This window comes from Antechinus flavipes, chromosome 1, assembly GCF_016432865.1.
Source record: "Antechinus flavipes isolate AdamAnt ecotype Samford, QLD, Australia chromosome 1, AdamAnt_v2, whole genome shotgun sequence".
NCBI lineage: Eukaryota > Metazoa > Chordata > Mammalia > Dasyuromorphia > Dasyuridae > Antechinus > Antechinus flavipes.
This window is the reverse complement of record NC_067398.1, coordinates 135529166-135549593: the sequence shown is the minus strand read 5'-3', so window position 1 is coordinate 135549593 and position 20428 is coordinate 135529166.

The following is a 20428-nucleotide window of genomic DNA, read 5'->3' as shown; positions in this document are numbered from 1 at the left end:
TTGTCTCCATTGCTGCCTACCTGCCTGCCCAATTTTCTTATGCCTAACACTTCTCCTCTCCCCTTTCCATTAAGCAATCCACTGACAGCAGCCTCCTCTCCAAAATGCTCTAATTCCTAGCACCAGTTTTTTTCCTCTGGCTGTACCCCATGCTTGGAATTTTCTTATCCTCATTTCTACTTTCTGGTTTCCCTGGCTTCCTTCAAGTACTAGCTAAAATCTCATATTCTATAGTAGCCTCTATTGTTCTTCCTTAATTCTAATATTTTCTCTCTGTTACTTTCAATTTATCCTGCTCAAAGCTTGTTTGTTCATTGTCTCCTTCAATAGAGTGTAAGATCCTGAAGATCAGTGATGCATTTTGCACACCACACGGAAGGGGACAAACACATAATACTGCTATGTAAATCCAGCAGGTTTGAAAAATGAGTCTTGTTTTGTATAATTGTACAAAGACATCCGAAGCTACAGGTTTTTGTATTTGCCCTTCAATGGAATTCTGGGTGTCCCTACTATAATTTTTTTTTCTAAATAAAATACAACTCCTGGAACAAAAGTTCTCAACCTTGTTTTCTGTGTCATGAATCCTTCTGACAGACTAGTAGATATGCTCTACCCTTTATCAGGAAATTAAAAAAAAATAATTAAGAAAGTGCTGGATTTCAGTTGGAGGTTAGTGAAAATCAAGATGTAACTTTTCTCCATCCAAATTCCTAGACTTCAAAAATCTACATGTGAATCCCTTGGGGCATCCATAGACCTCAGTTTAAGAAGCTCTATGCTAAAAGACATAGTTTTTAAGATATCTAGAAGTACTTTTCTTCTTCCATATTCCTTTTTCGGTTTAAAGAATTTTTTTATTAGATGTGCAAGACTTCATGCAAATGGATCCTTAACACTCTCTTATAGGTACACTTCATACTTGGTCAGGAGCCTGTTATTCCTGTATTTTAAACTGTGGTCCAAAAGTGCAAATCCTACTCTTAGGCAACTGCTAACTTCCCAAATATGCCTTTCTCTTCTGAATTCTTTATGAGCAGTAGTTGATAATAATAAAATACAAACAATAATAATGAAAAACTATACAAAAAACAACAAAAAACCAAACCTACCACCCCTAGGCTTTTAGTTCCTTTCCTACTAGTTCATAATATTTAGTACTGTTTATTGTTCTTATTCCACCAGTGTCACAAAACTCACGAAAACCTTGAGTATTTTCTGCATTGTCTTAGATACCTCCCCAGGGAAAACAGCAGGCCTCCAATTTTTCACCTCATTCTGTACTTTTTGCTTGCAATATCATCTTTAAATCTTTCAGTTCCTTCAACTTTTTAAACCTATTGCTACCTCTTCTATGCCTCCCCTTTATATCATAAAACAGTAATAACTTTCTCTAAGCACCTTACATAGTACTTCTAAATGTATTATTAGATTATAGTTATTTTATATATGTCTTATCTTTATAATCAATTTAACTCTAATGATGACAAGAAGCTTATTGAAACATTTTATTTCTCCCAGAACAAACTATATTGACCTAGTAGGTACTTAAGAAATGTTTGCTGAATTTAACTGAATTTCTGGTTTCAAGTCATATTTTGGCTGTTTTACATAGTTAGCTTTGTGCATCATTTTCATTATATTTAATGGGAATTGGGCACAAAATTCTATATTCTCCACAATGAAAACTGGGTCCATAAAAATATCCTAATTAAAAAATTGTATCTTTTGTGGTTTTGCACACATGTTTTCTTTGTACCATAAAATAATATGCTTACTTAGAAAAACACATTTCATTGTTTTTGAGTCATTTCCCCATCTTGGTTTTATTAAACTTGAATTAAAATAAATAATTCTAAAAACAAAGCTCTGTTTCATTCAGTGGAAGTCAAACAAAACCTTTGAAACTTCATGAAGTTTTTAATAGCTCACAATCTTAATCACAAACTTAAAAATGCTAGGAGTTTCTCTTTCTCGATGCAAAGTCATTCTCATCCTCAGGTTTATTGCTTTTGAGGTTGTCTGATCAATTGGTTGTTAAACAGCAAAGCATTAGGTAATGAACATGGCTGCTTATCCTGTGACTGGCCCCTTCCCACCCATTTCTCACAGCCAATGGGTTGCTGAGAATAAATGTTCTCCATGGGGGAACAATCCTTTGGGACAAAAAAATGTTTCAACACTTAATTCCCACCTACTCCCCTACTGTCTATAACAACATGTACATAGAACAATGAATTTCAGAATAACAAACAATAATAAGATGAAAAAAAAGATTATTAATGATCATTGTCACCATCAAATTTTGTTGACATCTCTGTTCTGAAGAAATATATCAGGCTGGTGGAAGAAATTAAAATAAAAATATTTTGCTAAAAATTCATTAGTTTTGCTTCAAATTCTGACACAGTTTCAATAAATAATGTTTGGAATGTGACTTTCTTTCACCTCCAGGATGAAATATAAAATTACTTGTTTGGTGTTCAAAGTTCTTTGGTGCCCTCTTACTTCTTGAATCTTTTTATACCTTACTCTCCCCTCCTTTCATCTCAAGTATTCTGCAATCCAAGGAGACTGGCCTCTTTGCTGTTCCTCACACTAGACCCTCCATCTCCAGACTCTGTCATTTTCATTAGCTATGCTTGGATTGCATAGGAAGTATCTATCATCTACTCTTTCAGGTTTCCCCAGGTTTCTTCAAATAAAATCCTACCTTCTATAGTAAGCCTGTTTTAACCACCTTTAATTCTAGTGCCTTCCCTTTATTGATTGTTTCCAGTTTATCCTATATTGTATTTGTACATAGTTTTTTTGCATGATGTCTCCCCCATTAGGTGTGAACTACTCGATATCAAGGACTAAATTTTGCTTTCTTTCTGTGTTTTGTCTATTCTAGGTGCTCAGCACAGTGCCTGCCACACTATAGGGTCTTAATAAATTTTTGTTTACTGATATATTAGTAAAAGGAAACTAAATCAGGCTAACAGGTTAATTTTAAAATGATGAGAAAAGATAATGAGCCAATCATTCTTCCTTTCAGGAGAGATGGTCTATTTTATATATTATCATAGATCATCATAGTATTAGCTGTTTGGGGTTCATTAAGTCTGTTTGTTATAAAAAGGGAGTTCAAATCTGTCATAATAAAAATCAACAAGAAATTTTAAAATCTTATATTACAGGAAATATAAAACATTTTTAGCCATCATTTTCCTGCCTAGAACAATTTGCCTAAATGATGATGACATTATAATATGACATTAATTAATAACAAATAGCACTATGGATTTTTTTTCCTTCATTTATTTCTAGTTCTACTCTTTGAAAAGTGCTATAGTAGAGGAAGGAGAAAGGAGAGCATACTAGAAGCATCAAATTTAGTGAGGTTATTTGTAATTACCACAATGGACGTTGATATCGTACTTCTATGGCCATTTGGCTCATAATTGATGTGTTGATAAAAATCAATAGTGTGTACTGACAACATATATCAGCTAGTCAGACCTAGATAATGGAAATCTGAAGATCCAAAGAGAAAAGAGAAATGGTTAACTAATGTAGTCTAATAGAAATAGCACTAAATTTAGAGCTGAAATCTGGGTTCAGTCCCTCATTTTGATCTGTGTATAAATTTTGGTAAGTGATTTTTATGACTTTGAGCCTTAGTTTCCTCATCTGTAACAAAGCTCCTTAAACTGTAGTTCAAAACTCCATATGAGGTCATGTAAGTGAATTTGGGAGTCATAAAATTATGATTTATTATCAGTAAATGTTTGATTTGCATACCTGTACTATATACCTATATATCTAAGTTCACATAAAAATTTCTTGGATGAAAAGGTGTCATGAATAGAAAAAGTTTAATTCCTGATCTATAAAATAAAGGATTTGGACTAGGTGATCTCTAAGATATTTTCTGGTTCTATTTCCTATGATCCCTTTTGACTCCATTTTGGGAAAGATTATTCCTCTGCCCTGGTCAAAAGATATCTGGGATATTATGTACAGGCCTGGCCATTGCAGTTTAGTTTAAGATGAGAGCAACCATGATTGTGAATAGCCTGAAGTTCACGGCATATGAGAGTATCTTGAAAAAACTGTGGATGTTTAGACTGGAGAAAAAAGACTGAAAATGGGGCATGAAGAGGGGTTTTACTTGTGCTGTTTGACCTCAGAGGACAGAACATGGAGCAATGAGTACTTTGCAAAGAGGCATATTTAGGCTTGATGTCAATAAAAAATTCCTAACAATTAGAACTGTAGAATTCCAAAAGTGAAATGAACGGCTTGGGGAAGTGGAGAGTTTCACACTCTCAAGAAGCCTTCAAGCAGAGGCTGGATAAGCATTAATCAAGTCCAAATTAGGAGGGTTCCTTTTGCATATGAGCTGGACTAGGTAGCCACTAAAGGCCCTTCTAACTCTAAATGTGTTTGATTATGTAAGGTGCTTAACAAAACACAGGGTAGTCATTTGGACAATAATGGAATTTACTTTCTCTAGAACCAGAATTTTGTATATGCACAAATACATTTCATATCATCTTGTAGGATAGAAGATGTTTATATTAATTTGGTCCTGCTGAGCTAAGGAAGAATATAGGTTTTCCTGTGCTGAAACAAATAAAAACCCATCTTATTAAGAAGAGCTATAACTAGGGTAGAGTTATAAGAGCTTTGTTTCATAGAACATCAGATTTAAGTGGAGGCTAAGGTTAGAAGGATAAGCATTTAGAAGATGCTGATAGCACATGGAATAGCATTTTGAAATCTTTCTATAGTTTAGAAGCCACATTGCTAAGTACTTAATGAGTAAAAAATAGTTAAAATAGGAAATAAGCAAATTGAATGCCAAGATGAGTTCTTCTCCCATCCTCCTCTGCTCTTCTTCCCACACTATGATGGTAGTCTTGGCATCTCTGCCTTTGACAGGACCTTGCCCCAGAATCCCCTCAAATAAAGCCTCACACCATACTACATGCTCAATCAATCAACAAACACTTATTAACTGGCTACTTATGTTCCAGGTTTTGAGCCAGGGGAATACAAATATAAAAGCAAGACAGCCCTTGTCCTCAAGAGCTTGTATTCTAATAGGGAGATGCAACATGTTCATTGACAAATTAACATGAGATATACAAAAATAAACAGCAAATGGGAAAGGGCACCAGTAATTGCATGAAAGAATTATTTTAGGAAGAAGTAAATTATTCCAGGTGATTTGGGGTACTTACCATGAATTTAAAAAATACCCAATTATAATTTGGCACTGAATGAGGTTCTAAGGCTTTTCAAGAATGAAGGCTTGTTCTTGGTTTAAAATTTGTTCCTCATCATAAAATGTTTTTCTAACACCTATCTAGGAAATACCATTTTGATACTAACGTGACAGGGGATAGTTCCTTTATCTATTCATCCTTTATTCTGCATGTACTCTGAATAGAGAATGTTAAAAATAGAAGGTGTTAAAAATGATAAATTTATTGGCTGTCTTTGACAATGAGCATTAATAGCTCAGATCCTAGGATACCATGTGGTGGACTAATCTAGGTATATACCTAGAACCTAACTGCAAAAGTTACTAAGATGATTATTTATTTAGAATTTTTTTTGTGTGTGTGATAAATTCCAAAGTGTAGCATAGGAATGGAGCTGACCAAAGATTTCAGTGGATCTACCAAATTTGAATCCTTCTTAATTAACTCCAACAGAAACTGCTGAGAAGCTCTCACAAAACTCAAATCTCTTCTATTCCTGCAGCAAACCTGAGCTGTAAATCCTGCGTTCTCTGTACCCAATCCTACAAAATGAAAATAGTAGGTAGCATTTTCTCTTGTGTTTTTTTTTTTTTTTTTAAGTCCAGCATCTTTTTTTTTTTTTTTTTAAAGAGATTTCATATTTAAAAGTAGGTGGTAAAAACTATTACTAGTATACAGATAGATGACATAGATTTTTTTTTTAAGACTGCTTTATCAAAATAGGAATTACCATTTGGGGACATAGTTCAAAAGAATGTTTTTCTTAGTTTATATTTTAAAGTTTCTTACGTTAGACAGAATTGCATCAACCTATAGTCTAAAATGCTAATCTCCTGGGGACCAGTAACAATAAAGGTAATCTTCTTAAGCATAGCATATTGTTTGAATTATGTAGAAACCTTTGGTGTATTCATATAAATGCAAAACTGCAAAGACAGCTTAACTCACTTTAAAACTAGACACTTGATTAGATTGAAAATAAGATGTCAATTGGTGCCCCCATGTGGTTGTGATTATGCTAGACATCGAAAAGGAAAAGCCCTCTGCAGCACACAAATTAGTACCCATACAAAGTTTTTCCAGGCATTTGACATTGTGCTGCCTTCAAATTCACCCTATAAGTTATTTATAAGTAAAAATCCTTGACTTGGGCCAAGGGCAAATAACAGCATTCAAACACACATCACAAATTCAGACTCTTTTTTCAATCTCATTACATCCCACCTGCATTGGTTCACTGAATATCTTCATCAGACTTCTTTTTTATGTATCATACAAAAAATAAAGTTCACTTCAAAAAAGCAAGCCAAATGAGTTTTTATTAAAATAAATTATTTTAAATTACTAATCATATCAAAATTTATTAAGCATCTGCTGTGTAAGGTACTAAGTTTTGTTCTTGGAAAGGTTTGGTTTTTTTCCCTTTTATTTTTTTCCTTTAATACATATTTATGAACTAAAACAAGCATTTCCATAACAAAGTATAATTGAAAAGATGGTTGTACATGAAACTGCAAATTTACTATGAATAACTTGCTATTTCTTTAAAAAATAACAAAATTATCTTTTTTTGTTGTTGTTGTCCAATCCGGAAAATATGGGAAGTGGATGATTTCAAACAGGCAAGTTTTGCTTATGAAGCTGTAGGAAGTCATTTCTGTCATTCAGATGTAAAGGATTAATAAATTGCTGATGACCAGAGATTTACTCTACTCCTACACAACTACTGAAGAAAGGTATGCTCAGGATGGTACTGGGTTCAATAGCTGAAACTGAGAATGCATTTTCCTATAAAAAAGAATAATACATGGTAGTAAGGAGGAGTTGAAATTTCAATATTAGTATTGGACGCTAGGTACATTATAATCAAATAGGCTTCTGTAGGTTGACCTAGAAATCTAACCAATGCTTACTGCATTTTTTTTCCTTTGGGAAAATACATTCTGAATTCCAAACTATTGTCTTATAAACATTTGAACCACATCCCATTTTTAGGTTAGAGAACTGCCCTATACTTCCATTTCAGTTAGTCCTCCAAAGGGCTAAGTACAATCACCAGCTTAATTCTAAATTCATATTTATACTTATTTTTGTCACACAAATACAAGCCACATTTGTAATCATTCTTCATTTTGAAGTCAATAATTTTCATGCATAATATTCAAGTATAGCCAGAAATTTTCTTTAATGCACTACTAATGCTAATAGTATTGATGATTAACATGGTTGTGAAAGTGCATTCATGTAACAATTCATACTGTGTGAATGTTCTAGCATAAGAACAGAAACTCATTTGGGGAAAAGCAAAACTTTCTGTCAGTTATCTCTAATGATATGAACAGTTTCAAAAGAAGTGAATCTATTAAAAACCACATAAAAACTGTTCCAATATCTAATAAGAAAAATGTAAATAAAAAATAGCAAAGATAGAAATGTTAATACTGAAAAGACTAACGGAAGAAAGGCACACTAATATGCTATTAGTAGAACTGTGAATTGATTTAACTATTCCATAAAACAATTTGTAATTGTGCTCAAAGAAAAAAAGTGAATAAAATATCTAAGCCCATTGACTCAGGGATATCACTACTGGATATAGAAACAAATAGTCCAGAGAGAGAAAGAAAGATTCCATATACACCAAAACATTATTCTTTGCCACACTTTTATGGTGGCAATGAAAAGGAGGCAAAGAAAATACCCATCAGTTTGAGGAATGATTAGATAATAGCATGGTATCTGAATGTGCTGTGATTATTAGTATTTTTGCATTCTATTGAATAAAAGTGATGATTTTTCCTAACTTTTTTTTATTTGAATAAATATTTTAAATTTGGGGGCTTTTTCCTATTGAGTAAATGTTATTAATATTTCTTTTGTCTCATAAATGTTTTATATTTAATTGTGTCATGTTTTGACATGACACAATTTTTGAAATAGGAAGTTTTTGAAATAAAGGGAGCTTAGAAGTTATAGTGATTAGTAGTAGAATAGTAGTCATGTATCCCACCTATATCAGCATTACACATAGGATAATGAGAGAAAAAAAATGAGTAGTGGCTCTGTCAGTGTAGGCTATTTTGGAAACCTCATAGCTATCAACATGAATGGGAAGAAGAGGGAAATATATAATTATGCTTAGTTTTGCTGAGTAATTGGGGTTGACTTGCCAGGAAGTGTTAAGTATCTGAGGTCACATTTGAACTCAGGTCCTTTTGACTTCAGGGCTGGTTCTCTATCCACTACACCAACTAATTGCCCCGGAATACACAATTGTTAAGTAATTACCATTTGCCAGGCACTGTGAAGTGCTTTACAAATATTTCATTTGATCCTCATCAAGTTAAGAAAAAAAACTTAAGAGGTAGATTCTATTACTATCCCCATTTTATAATTGTGGAAACTGAGACAAATACAGATTAAGTAACTTTCTCAGGGTCAAACAATATATCTGAGGTTACATTTGAAATCAGATCTTTTCTAAGCTTAGCTTTCTATTCAATGTGCTACCTAGCTAACTAAGGGAGACTGAGTTAACCTAAAGTGTGAGTGTAAGGGCCATTCCAGGAACATAAATGCAATAAAATATTACAGTAGAGAAGGAAACAAATATTAAGAATTCAGAGAGATCCTAGAAGATTTATATGAATTGATACATAGTAAAATATGTAGAACCAGGAAAAATATATGTATAACTACAATAATGTAAATGAAAAGAACAATAAAATGAAACTGAAAATTGTATAATTACAATAATCAAGCTTGTCCTTAGAGAAGAATGTACTTTTCCCCCTGAATTATAAAAGTGGAGACTATGGGTGAATATAGACATTGCATATATTATGAGGCAAATTTGATCAATATGTTGGTTGTTTTTGCTGAACTACATTTTTTCCTTCTTTGTTTCAAATCTTTGTTATAAGGGATGGTTTGTGGGGTAGGAAAGATAGGAAGAATTATTTGAAAATGAATGTGATATAAGAACAAAAGAATCAATAAAAATAAAGTAAGTTAACTGGAAAAATAACAATGTATGTGCTTTTCCCTTATCCTTATTTTTAAATTTTCTTATATGATTAATAATGCATGGATAGGAGATTCCAACTATATTTTTAAATATCAAAATAACAAAAGAAATAGTTATTTCTTGATGAATCAAAAAGGATTTATTAAGTATCTACTATGTAAGAGGTACTATGTTAGGCACTGAAGATTTAAAAAATACAATAATACTCTGATTTATTAGCTTGTATCAGATAGAAATAAAAAACAAAGGGAAAAAATCTTAAAGATCAAGATTTGTAATGTTATAGTTAAAAATGCCTCCTTTTTGGATATTTATGCTTCCTTGCAAGGTAGCTATTTTGATTCCTGGGATATCCTTAATTTGGGAGATTCTAGAACGCTAGTCTCTTAATTTTTTTGATCCCCATACCTTTTAGCATATAACCCTAAGATTTGTATATTTGTTTCTTTACAAGTTATATACATGTAATGCATAATTATGTACATTGTAAACTAGAAAAAAGTTCTTTTTCAAAATATTGCAAAAGAATGAGATATAGATAAAATAATATATTTTTTGTAATCCTTCTTCCTTCCCCTTCAATTGCCTGAAGATCAGGTATTTCATTACTCTCTGAGGGTTCTTTGGTAATCTAAAGAAAACCACATCTAGGCTCTCTGCATAAGGTTACAGCCCTCACAAAAAAAATTTCTTTTCAATTATAAAGGTGGTCACCTAAACCACAATTCTATTTAACCACTAAGTCAGATTAACTTTTATAAATATTTACTTCAAAGTTAGGATGACAAATATACAAATTTATTCCCCAAACATTTGAGAGACTTAATTCCTCTTTATAGTTTATATATTTGTGGGGGGTGGGAGTGGGGATTGATTAGGTTCATATCTTAGTTCAGTTCGTACAGAGCTCTGTTGTAGTTGCAAGAGAATTTATTGCAACAGTTGGTGTGGCTCAAGTCCCTGGGACCCTGACTTCTCAGTACTACCCTGAGGGCACCGCTGGATAACTGCAACATCCCATCACACCTATAGTTCTGGCTCCAAGGTCACTGTGACTTCAACTACCTGGTTAGGTGGAGATTACCACCACAGCCTGAAATTGAGGACAAATGCCATTTCTTGGAGCCTTTAAAAAAAGAAGGGAAGGAGAAAGTTATAGCTCCCTCCTAATTCAAGTGATGGGATTAAACAGAAAAGAGAATGAGCCTGTCTCCCAGTTTTAAAGATACATTCTTTCTGGCTGTTTAGTCAACCAAAGCAGGCACTCTCATCCGGGTAATAGGGAACAAAAATGTATCTACATTTGAAGCAATCTGGCATAGATGATATAGGAATGCTCCAAAGGTCCATTATGAATATTTAATTCAAGAATCAATAAAAAACCAATGGAGTTTGATTTCTTGGTGTTTTTGGTTTGTGAGTAAGAGGCATATCTGTGCTCATTACAATTGCTTAATACACCTCCTCTTTACCTAGACTATCACCAGGTTCATAAAGTTTTAGAATTTAGAGGAGTATGATAGAGTTTAGGCTTCCATTTGCAAACCTCCTTGACATGCCATTTGAAAACCCAGATATATCTCTTTGCTACAGTGAGATTCTACCAATCAAAATACCCAAGGAGATCATTGAGAAAAAAGATTCCATATAGATCAAAATGTTTATTGCAACATTTTATGTGCATATGTTTATATAGTAGGTATGAACTGGAAACAATATTGTAGATGTCCATAAATTTAAAGACTAATTAAATGAACTGTTACAAAAATGTAATGGAATAATTTGATGAATACTAAAAAGCATGGACTGATATGAAGATATGAAATAATGAAAAATGAAGAGACAAGAAAACAATATATTCTTTGATTAAAACAGTGTATATGGAAAAATCAGTAATCACAAAATAATCCAAAGTGAATATGACAAAATTTCAAAGAACAAACATGATTTCTACAAAGACTATGAGAAGATGCCTCCCCTCATACTTAGATGGGATATGCATTCAGAGTTTTTCAAAATATTGATCGATTTTCAAGCCATTCTCCAATTGATAAGTGGTCAAAGGATATGAACAGACAATTTTCAGATGATGAAATTAAAACTATTACCACTCATGTGAAAGTGTTCCAAATCACTATTGATCAGAGAAATGCAAATTAAGATCACTCTGAGATCCCACTACACACCTGTCAGATTGGCTAAGATGATAGGAAAAAAATAATGATGAATGTTGGAGGGGATGTGGGAAAAACTGGGACACTGATGCATTGTTGGTGGAGTTGTGAACGAATCCAACCACTCTGGAGAGCAATCTGGAATTATGCCCCAAAAGTTATCAAACTGTGCAAACCCTTTGATCCAGCAGTGCTACTACTGGACTTATACTCCAAAGAAATACTAAAGAAGGGAAAGGGACCTGTATGTGCCAAAATGTTTGTGGCAGCCCTGTTTGTAGTGGCTAGAAACTGGAAAATGAATGGATGCCCATCAATTGGAGAATGGTTGGGTAAATTGTGGTATATAAATGTTATGGAATATTATTGTTCTGTAAGAAATGACCAACAGGATGAATACAGAGAGGCTTGGAGAGACTTATATGAACTGATGCTAAGTGAAATGAGCAGAACCAAGAGATTATTATATACTTCAACAACGATACTGTATGAAGATGTATTCTGATGGAAGTGGATTTCTTTGACAAAGAGAAGATCTAACTCAGTTTCAATTGATTAATGAAGGACAGAATCAGCTACACCCAAAGAAAGAACACTGGGAAATGAATGTAAATTGTTTGCATTTTTGTTTTTCTTCCCGAGTTATTTTTTACCTTCTGAATCCAATTCTTTCTGTGCAACAAGAGAATTGTTCAGTTCTGCAAACATATATTGTGTCTAGGATACACCGTGACATATTTAACATGTATAGGACTGCTTGCCATCTAGGGGAGGGGATGAAGGGAGGAAGGGGAAAAATCGGAACAAAAGTGAGTGTAAGGGATAATGTTGTAAAAAATTACCCTGGCATGGGATTATTTAAATATGCATGAATTTGATGCATTGTTATAATAATGTTATAATAAAAAGTTATAATTATTTTTAAAAGTATTGATCGATTTTGCTGATATTTTTGATTTTTTTTGTTGTTTTGTTTTTACTTTTAAAATACTTTGTTTATGGGCTGACTCTCTGAGAATGGAGAGGAGAAACTGAGGTTTCTGCCAGTGATACAAAAAAGATATTGATAAACTTTAAAAAAAACTACAGTGAAATTAGCTTTTAAAATGAAGGCAAATTATAGAATTATTACTACATTTAGAATCAAATGACTCATTTTACTGTGGCATGTGTATTTGATATATTAAAATGCCCAGTGCAATAAAAAAGGAATGATGGATTTGAAATCTTCTGACTCCTAGGTTTCATTCCAGTTTGACTTGCTGTCAGACTCAGATTCAGATATGCCTCTTAACCTCTTATGTTCAGTTTTCCTCTAAAATGAAGAGGATGAGATGAATGACCTTCAAAATCCTTTCCTGTCCTAAATCTTTGATTCAGTATTTCTACTTTTTTGTTCAATCTTTAGGAGCAGTTATGGAAGAAAATGGTCAAGTATTTTTTTTAAAGGAAAGATTTATGTGGACTGTCAAATGATGTCAGATACTACCATTGTTGTAATCAGATATTTTTCTATCTAATGTATATGAAAAGAACTTTATTCTAATATATACTACTAAGAAACAGCTTTCAAATGGGATTTTGTATGGTTTCAGAGAAAATGAGTTAAGTGTGTGTTCTTGCATCTCATTAGCAAGGTGGAGTGATCTTTTGGTTTTATGGGAATAGTTTAATGTTACAAAGAGGTAGAGAAGCATTTTATTTATTAAAACTAGAAAATTTTGATGTAAAGAAACAATTTCAGAAGCACTAAAGAGAAATCATATAAATACGCTGAAATCATATAAACATTAGGAGACTAAGGTATGAATTTTTAAAAAGGCTTACTACTTTAATGGAAAAATTTGAGAAGCTTTGACTTTTTAAGGAAAAGGTCATTGAGAGTTAACAAGCTCTTATTTAAGCCACTGAACAATATAGCAGCTGCAGTAATAAAGGAAGAGGAACCTGAGATGAGTTCAAGATATAATAAAGGGCTGAAAAGATACTATTCTGGAAATGTGGCAGTTATTAGCAGTCAGCTAAGAGAAGGCTTCAGTTGAGTAATTCCTACTTCCCCAGAGAGATTTAGGTTCTTTGGTGAGTTCCAGTTCAGGTTATTATCCTTCAAGCAACTTTTTCTAAGGGTTAATGCTCTCTGCTGCTACCCCTGGATTGAGAAGGAAAAGCAGAACATCTTGGCATCTGCTTTGCAATTCCTTGTAAGGGATCTTGTGTTGACAGATACTCCAGAAGGATCGGTCAGCACAGCATTTAGGTGATGGTATAACTGCCTGGTCTGGTCTGCATAGTCCAGTAGATAGCTTGTTTATTGAGCTTTGGTTGTAGCTTAAAGATAACTTTTCACTTCAAGAACTCACACTTTTTAATGCCATTTGAAAAGTGATAGTTAACTGAGTTTGTAAAGGTTATGTGCTAGAATAGAAGAGAATCAATAGGCTAGCACTGAGATTAGAAATAGTTTTGTGTGAAATAGATGTCCAGAAACAGATTAATAATATTGAAATTCACAATCCAGAATTATATAAACCTTCCCCCACCCCCATATGTGTTTCTCTGTCAGGTTTCTAAAAGTGTGTTCCTACTACTCACTATATTAAGTACATCAGTGGAAAAGTGCAATCTTTAACATTATGGTATATTTTATTATTTGTATGTTTAACATATAAGGATATTTTTGCTTTATTAAGAAAATTATACTTAATATCTAAAAAATCATTGTCAGTCATGATTTTTAAATTAATTTGCACATTACCTGGCTAGTGACTTGTTTTTCTATACATTAAACATACACAAATATTTCACCTTCTTTTTATGTGTTCTCTTCCCTCATGAGCATCTAAGATTCTTGAAAGCTGGAACTGTCTTTATTTTTGTTTCTCTTTGCAGGAGTGCACAGCATAATGCATAGCATAATCCCTGGAACAAAGTAAGTATACAATAAATGGGCTTGTCTTCATTGCTGTCTACCTGTCTGCCCAATTTTCTTATGCCTAACACTTCTCCTCTCCCTTTCCCTATATGCAATCCACTGACAGCAGCCTCCTCTCCAAAATGCTGGGTTGCTAATTCCTAGCACCAGTTTTTTTTCCTCTGGCTGTACCCCAAGCTTGGAATTTTCTTATCCTCATTTCTACTTTCTGGTTTCCCTGACTTCCTTCAAGTACCAGCTAAAATCTCATATTCTACAGGAGCCTCTATTGTTCCTCTTTAATTCTACTGTCTTCTCTCTGTTATTTTCAGTTTATCTTGTTCAAAGCCTCTTTGTACGTTGTCTCCTCCTTAGAGTGTAAGATCCTGAAGATCAGTGATGCATTTTGCCTTCCTTTATATCCTCAGTACTTAGACCTACATAGGTCCTTAATAGTTATTTACATTTCTCAGCTAATTCTTACAGATAACAGAAAGGTCAGTCATCTAACATTTTCCTTAGTCTCAGGAGACCAATTATGAGGAAACAACCCTAGACACTGGGGACAATTGTGAGGAGTTTCTGTGTCCTTTAAGCAGGAGACTGGAGAGCACAAATCTCTCCCTGGGACATGCTCTTTTCCTGTTCACACCCTGCAATCCCATCAAATTGATGGGGGTGGGGTAGTGGAACATCACCAAAGTGATGAAGTTTCTCTTGATGACCCCCTACTGATCTTGGCAACAGTTTAAAGTAGAGATTTGAGGAGGAAGCCAAGGTCTCATATTTACAAAAATATTTATAGGAGTCCTTTTTATGGCAGGGAAAAAAGACTGAAAGCAAACAATGCCTATCAAGTGAGAGAACAGCTGAATAAATTGTAATATGATTTCCTTGTAAGAAATGAGAAAAATGAAGAATTAAGAGAAATTTGGAAAGGCTTGTTGGAAAATAAAAAGAACAGTTTTTCTAATTACCAGAATATTCAAGTATCAAAGTAGACCTATGATCTAATGGACTTATTCCTTTTAATGATACAGATATTCATCCAAACATACCTACTCATCCTATGTAACTTATATTTTTTATTTCTTCTGGCACATCACTGGAGCACTCTGGCTGTCTACCTGTAATATCTGACCCATATGACCAGTCCATATTTTCTTCCTATTATATATTTCTCTGATAATATCTTTTACTCCTATTCTTCTTCTTCTTAAGATCCTCAGTGGTTATGTTGCAGCCTGTTCATATCCACCATGTAACTCTCCATTGCTCTTTGTGTGAACTTTATTTTCAGTTATTTGAAGGCTGTTGTGTTCCATCTATTTCTACCATGTACCAACAACTGTTGTGCTGAAATTAAAAAAGATAGATTTTGTTTCTAGTTGATGCTTGGAGTCATGAAAGAAACTTGTATTTCCTGAATGCAATACAGTCATCTCTTCCTATTTAGTTATGGATATCTAAGTAGGTAGTTGGTGCAGTGAAAAGAGTACAGAATTCAGAATCAGGAAGGTCTGAGTTTAAACACAGCTTCAAAAATTTCCTAGTAGGTGACTACTAGTCCTAAAACTATATTAAAAAGCAGCAGTCATCAAAACCATTTGGTGCTAGCTAAGAAATAGAGTGGTGGATCAGTGGGATAGATTAGATATACAAGACACAACATGACAATAATAATCTAGTGTTTGATAAACCCAAAGATTACAGTTTCAGGAATAAGAATTTACAAAAATTGCTGGGAAAACTGGAAAATAATATGGCAGAAACTAGTCATTGACCAACATTGAATACCCTATGCCAAGATACAGCTGAAATGGGTTCATGATTTAGACATAAGGGGTAATATTATAAACAAATTAGAAGAGCAAAGGATAGTCTACCTGTTGGATCTGTGGAAAAAAGGAGAGATTTATGACCAAAGAAGAACTAGAGAACATTATGAAATATAAAATGGATAATTGGATTGCATTAAATTAAAAAGATTTTACACGAATAAAGCCAATGCAGCCAAGATTAGAAGGGAAGCAGAAAACTGGGGAAATTTTTTTTTATAGCCAGTGTTTCAGATAAAGTCTCATTTCTAAAATATATAGAGAACTGAGTCAAATTTGTAAGACTACAAATCATTCCCCAAATGATAAATGGTCAAAGGATATGAACAATTTTTAGATGAAGAAATTAAAGCCATTTAGTCATATTAAAAAAAATGCTCTAAATTGCTATTGATTAGAGAAATGAAAATTAAGACAACTCTGAGGTACCCACTTTATACCTCTCAGATTAGCTAAGATGACAGGAAAATAATAATAAATGTTGGAGGGAATGTGAGAAAAGTGGAACACTAATGCATTGTTGATGGAGTTGTGAAGTGATCCAGTCATTCTGAAGAGCAATTTGAAACTTTGCCCCAAAGTCTATAAAACTGTGCATTCTCTTTGATCTAGCAATCTCACTATTGGGTCTATATTCCAAAAAAGATTTTTAAAAAGGAGTGGGGAAGAGAGGATTCATATCCACAAAAATATTTGTAGAAGCTCTTTTTGTAGTGGCAAGGAATTGGAAATTGAGTGAATGACCATCAGTTAGAGAATGGCTGAATAAGTTATGGTATATAAAGGAAATGTAACATTATTGCTTTATAAGAAATGATGAGCAGGCTGATTTCAGAAAAGCCTGGAAAGATCCACATGAAGTAATGCTGAATGAAGAGAGCAGAACCAGGAGAACACTGTACAAAGCAACAAGATTATGTGATAATCAACTGTGATGAACTTGGTCTTCTCAACAATGCGGTAATTTCAATAGATTTGGAATTTCAATAGATTCAATAGATTACCAATCACATCTAGAGAGAGAACTATGGAGGCTGAATGTAGATTAGAGGATAGTATTTTCATTTTATATTTGTTTGATTTTCTTTCTTGTGGTTTTCTCCCTTTTATTCTGATTTTTCTTTCACAACATGACAAATATGAAATATATTTAAAAAGATGACACATATTTAACCTATATTAAATTGCTTGCTGTCTTGGGGAGAGAGGAGTTAAGGGAGGGAGAGAGAAAAATTTAAAACACAAAGCCTTACAAAAATGAATGTTGAAAACTATCTTTATATATATTTGGAAAAATAAAACACTATTAAAAAAAAAAAAAGCTTCCTTATTATGTGATCCTGAGTGAATCATTTAATCTTCTCTGCGTAAATTTTTTTCATCTGAAAAATCAGGATAATAATAGCATCTACCTCTAAGAGTTTCAATTGGGATGAATTGAGATATTTGTTAAGCACTTTACAAATGTTAAAGTGCTATATAATTATTAGCTATTATTATTATTAATTCATTGTTAGTCAATAGATATTTATTATGTGCTTATTATGTTCTAAGCATTGTGCTAAGAACAGGGGATACAAAGAAACCGTAACAAAAGAACAACAAATACAAAAGATACAAAAGAAACAAGCGGCTTGTTTCTAATGGGGGAGATAACTCATGAAAAACTGCATATAAACAAGCTGTATACTTGGAAATAATGAACAGAAGTGGGATAAAGAAAGGTAAGTGGGAGCTAAGAGGCAGAAGAACATCTAAGACTTGGGAAATAGCCGATGAAAATGCAGGAGATAAAATATCTTATAGGAGGAATAGCAAAGAACTCAGGGTCACTGGAATACAACATAGGAATATGTAATAAAAAGACAAGTGGGGCAAATTATAAAGGATTTCAAAGGCCAAAAGATTTAAACATTTGATCTTACAGGCTATAGGGAACCACTGAAGTTAATTGAATAGTTGAGGAGGAAGCAACGTGGTCAGACTTGGATTTAACAAAATCACTTGGGCAGCTTTATGGAGAATGGACTGGAGTAAGGAGAGCTTTGTGTCAGGGAATCCAGATAGCAAGTTATAGTATCCAAAGGTGGGGTGATAAGGGACCTGTATCAGGTGAAGGCATTGTTAGAAGAGAGACTCGTTCTTCCAAGTACTTTATTTGCCTCTTCGAAGAGTATCAGTAAGCATTCCTTTGATTTAGCAACAATTTGGTTCTTTCTTCACAATTTTTGTTTATAGAAGAAAGTAAAGATTGATGCGTTTCAGCTCTTTTCACAGTAAGCCTAGTTTTTGGTCGCTGGATCTCATATTTAGAATATCAACAGTCTTCTCTGTGACTAAAGGTGACTAATTGCTAACTGAAAATTATTTTACTGTTAAGAATGTGAAATACTAATGTGAACACAAAAAACAGTGTTTGGAAAAAGTTGTCCCCTTATTTTGGAGTTACATGTTGAATTTATGATATGTTTTAAAAGAAAACCAAGCAGTTTAAAAGTACAGCAGGTTCATAGCTCCATGCACAATCCTCTTTTATCTGTGTGTGTATATATGTATACATTTATATACACGTATATATATATATATATATATATATATATATAAAGTCATTTTTTCAGATGTTAGTTAAGTTTCTTTATTATTTTTATAATGGAGAAATGAAATCTGAATATAGTAAGTTTTTTATTCAGGGTCTGTACATAAAACTTCTTGAAGGGAATAGTCAGTTTATGTTTTATAGAGCAGTTTTAAATGTAGCTCCTAAACAAGAATCAAGAATGTAAATTTGAATATAAAAGTACAATACAGTATTAAAGTCATATTCATCCTTTTGTGGAGTTATCAGAGAATGGAATGTGATTAAAACAATGGCCACAAGGGGGAGGAGCTAGTCTTAATTTGAATATTCTTGGAAATGCTGACATGTTGCAGGTACATTATGTAGACCAAATGACTTGAAAAAAATGAAATAACAGCTGAGCAATGAATTCATGCCCAAATGAATGAGGTTTTTAAAGTACAATCAAATATTTTACAAATACATTTATTGAAGATAGGAAAAGGAAGTTTAATGGGGAGGGGGAGTATTTAATATCAGATTATGAAATAGATCAGCAAATATTTATCTTTTTGTGTTGTGTGCTGTGTGTTTTCTTAGTAGCATTTATTTAGTGAAATCTATGGAAGTCATATGGATAGGATAGAAACCTGGGTGATCTGCTAATTTAAGAAACTAAAGATTAATTCCAGATGTGGTCATGCTTTCCTATTCCTTTAAAAAGTAACTACTGCACCATCTGTTTTTCAATGAACTATTTCAAAGAGTACCAAGGGGATGTTAAAGACATTGGTCAAAAGACTGTAGATCTCACCCATCACACATAGGTAAGAGGTCAAACTGCCTCAGACAGAGACATATTTTCACTTTTCACTAACTATCCCTGCTCCCCCCAAATAAAGGAATAGTTATCTTCTACATGTGGAATAAGGTTTTTTAAAAAAATATGCTCCATATTATTTGCATTTATTGACCATATGCATCTTGTTTAAACAAAATCATTGCAGGGAGATCTCTTTGCAAAACTCAAAGTATCCCAAACTAGAGAGTTACAAATCTGCAAGCAATTTTTCAATATAAAGTCAGATATAGATTAAAAGACATTTGGATAGGGTCATGGTCAATGTTTAGATAAAAAGACTAGATGTGAGATGTGTGGATTTTATGTTTCAAGTGCAACTGTATATATGACAAAGTTAACTGATCGATTGTATGCTGACAAAAGGGAGTGGGAAGAGTAGTAACAACAACAAACTAACATTTATACAGGGCTTTAATAATTGCAAAGCACTTTCCAAGTATCAATGTTACGAAGTGACCCTAGCTCTCCAGTTTTCTTGGCAATGTTATCGCTAATAATTCAGCTCCTCCCATTCTTGATAATATCCTGTGGGCTACACCTTCAATCAGCTTGAATAAGGGTGCAGAATATCCTGCCCCTCCCCAATACAAATCCTTCTAGAACATGAATGATTCCCATTAGGTCATAGACTTAGAGGACAGGTTCCATTCTTCTTGATTCACTATTGGGAACACCAATGTAAATAGATCTCTGGTAACTTAATGGGGATCAGTCTGCACTCCTTCCAAACTGATTACTTTTGCTGGCAAAAGCCTTTGATGTAGACAAACATTGCCTCATCCTCACAGATGGAACTGAGAAGCC